General features: G+C 45.5%; 1 pseudogene; it reads left to right on the top strand.

The window, feature by feature from the left end:
- Nucleotides 1–937: 937 nt before the first annotated feature.
- Nucleotides 938–2,294, top strand: LOC109396771 (UPF0568 protein C14orf166 pseudogene; annotated as a pseudogene).
- Nucleotides 2,295–3,145: the final 851 nt, after the last annotated feature.

Below are 3,145 nucleotides of genomic sequence, written 5' to 3'. Positions count from 1 at the left end.
GGGGCCCTGCTGCTCAGAGCTGGCGTCCCAAGCCAGCTCTTAACCAAGGAGCCACTCGCCAGCCCTCAGTAATTCTTATATGACACTTAACTGATGCCCTATGGACTCTAAGCTCAATAAAAAGGGAAGTGAAGAGAAAAGGGGACTCATGAACAGTACACAAGCAGAGGGGTCAATGAACTGGAGGTTTTGATGCCCTTAAAACACAGTTGCAGTGACAATACTGAAGCATTCAAGTTAGGAGGGCAAGGTGAGAATAGGGTGGGATGTTTCCATTAATGGTACAGGGCAGGAATACATTTCAGGGGATCAAAAAAACCAAGGCCTTAAATTAACAGGGCTGAGACAGAGAAAAGGAAATCATTGGAGATGAAAAAAGTCAAGGAATTAAGAGGCCATGATGTTAGATTACCCTTGAAGTTCATGTCAGGGTGGAGAGGAAACTATGAGTCACACAACCGAAGACTTTAATGACTGGAAGGGACTGGTTGATAGGTTATTACAAGGGAGGGGAGGGAAGTCGAAGTTAGTTGGCATGAGCCTCAGAGGTGTAGATTTCTTTTAGGAATAGTAGTTTCCATTGCAATGTGGCATTGGGAGACATGGAGGATATAATGCTGCTGTTATCCTAAAGTACTTGGGATGTAAGAGAACAGACTGTCTCTGCTTACAGGTCCACAGAGATTTCAGTTATAGGAAAGGAGCTGGAGCATGTGAGGTAGCTGAGGATAGAGGGAAGCTTGCCAATCACAGAAAACATGCGCTGGCATCCCAGCCTGAGGGGAGAGCACTGGAAGGACCAAGGTCAAGAGGTAAAGTATAGATAAATGCTGGGGAGACGATTCAGTACAGAAATCCAGGAGGGCAGGGACCAGGAAACACATGCTGTGGGTCGGGGTGCTTGTCTTCTCATAGTCTCTTCAAGAAAGATATGATCATGGGCAAGAGAGAAATCATACGTGTTTTGGAAAGGAGTCCCCAACCCCTTTACCCCAAGGAGCCAGACATTTCCATTCCTCTCGCATTGCTGATGTTGACAAGTGTAATTGACGCAGCACTAGACGGTGGCATGGAGAAAATGGGTATGGACCAAGAAGTCAAATTTCTAGCATCCCAGGAGCTAGAAGTGTGCAAATGAAGATAGGAGCCTTGTTTTCCCCTAACAACTCATGGCACTGACTGTCAAAGTGGTACAGCATGATGGCTAAGGGTATGGTTTCTAGAACCAGTCTTCTGGGGTCCTCATCCTGGTCCCTGCTCATACTGGCTTCACGACTTGGGCAAATTAATTTCTGGCTTCAGTTTCCTTATCTATGGAATGGAAATATCTATAGTTATAGTGCTTAATCAAGGGTCTGCTGTGAGGACTCAATAAATTAATGTGCCAGTATGTTAAGCATTAAGAACAGTGCCTAATGTTAGTGAGTGCTATCCAACTCTCTGGTGTTTTCATTTAAGTAAGTGCTGGGCTTATAATTTGATTTAAAAAGTATTTTTTTGCCCTCTCACTGCGCCACCCACGTGTCCTCACATCTCCTCTCCCCGCGGAAGCCCCAGGGACCAGAGCGAGAAGCGGGAACTGTGTTCCCACGCAAGCTGGCTGCCCTCAACCATCATCACCCTGCGGTGTCAACAACAAAGACGAAACAGAATTGAGAAACTTTATTGTTGGCCTTGAAGGCCAGACAAGCAGACACTACGAGGTTGAAGACAGAGGTAATTTAATAAACAGCCACAGCAATGACTAGCCAAGTTCTTTGAAAAGTATCTCTTGGATGTTAATTGTTCTTTCAAGATTCAAGACCAACAAGAAGCAACTGACTGGCTTCCTGGTTTACCTGTTAGACTTGAATATGGAGATAATGCTAAAAAATACAAGGACTTGGTACTTCATAATATTTACAAAAAACGCTGACCGTGCAGCTAAAGTGCAGAGCCGATGATCAACTTGAACATGAATATTCCTGATTTCAAGGTTGGTGACATGGCTTTGCCTAACCTTCTGATTCAGCACCATGCTGATTACCTGGTGATGCTTAAGGCAATTTGCATTTTTGTCCTGGACTGCGTGATACAGGACGCGGGAGCTAAAACAAATCACCAAAGAGGGCTTGCCTGTTGCTTTAGACAAATACGTTCTTGGTTTTGACACAGGAGATGCAGTTCTTAATGAAGCTGCTCTAATTCTGCAACTGCTGCACATAGAAGAGCTCAGAGAGCTACAGACAGGAGTGAGTGAAGCCACAGTCTCTGCAGGAAGTCACTGTCCATCACAGATGGGACAAACACCCTAGGATGGCAGCCTCTCATCTACTTAGTACAGTTGGGAACCATGTACGCTCCGGCATGAGTTTGCAAATCAACTCACGTTTTCGAGGGACGGATCCCAGAAAGTTGATTCCGTTCTAGAGATTTGTCATCATGGCTTTTTCTTCACTAAAATGGAGGGAAAAAGTATATATATATTTTTTTATTGCTGATAATGTAATGCTCACAGAATAATGCCTAGGAGATAAATGAAATAATGACTGATAAGGACTCTTTAACAGTAACAGCAACTGAAACAACAACTGAAAGAGGCATAGACATAGACACACATTTCTTTTTAGGTTTTAGGTAAAATGATATCCGTCCAAGCATACTGGGGGATTAGGTCAGGGAGATGCTGTGAAAAGAAGGGGCTGCAACCAAGAGCGGGAAGGAGCAAGGGCAGCTGTTAGTTAAAACAACCAGGGTCTGAGAAGACAAAGTTCTGCAGGTAAGGCAGACGTCGCTCTGTGTGCGGGAGCGTCGGCCATTCCAAGGGTGGCTGCAGCCTCCCGTGGGAGGCGAGGGTCTCAGGAAGAAAGAGGTTGACGTGTGACTGAGGAAGGCAGCCGGCTGCCCGTGCAGACACTGGTGACTAGTGTTCTGATCGAGTTCAGTACCTCAGAGCTTCATGCTGCTGGACCAGGAAGACAGGCCACCCACCACCCAAATGGCGAGGCGTACAGGCTGTGTGCTCGGTGAGGCAGCGTCGGCCTCCTCAGCCACTTGATCATCGTTTGGTAGAATCAGGAAGCTCAGGCTATCAAGGTTCAGTTATTATTTTCATTAATTTCCTGTGATTAAATATCCTTTATTTTGCATTAGGGAGAAATTATAC

The sequence above is a fragment of the Hipposideros armiger genome, unplaced genomic scaffold, assembly GCF_001890085.2.
Source record: "Hipposideros armiger isolate ML-2016 unplaced genomic scaffold, ASM189008v1 scaffold_542, whole genome shotgun sequence".
NCBI lineage: Eukaryota > Metazoa > Chordata > Mammalia > Chiroptera > Hipposideridae > Hipposideros > Hipposideros armiger.
Note: the sequence above shows the minus strand (reverse complement) of the source record. Positions and strands in the feature narration are given on the sequence as shown.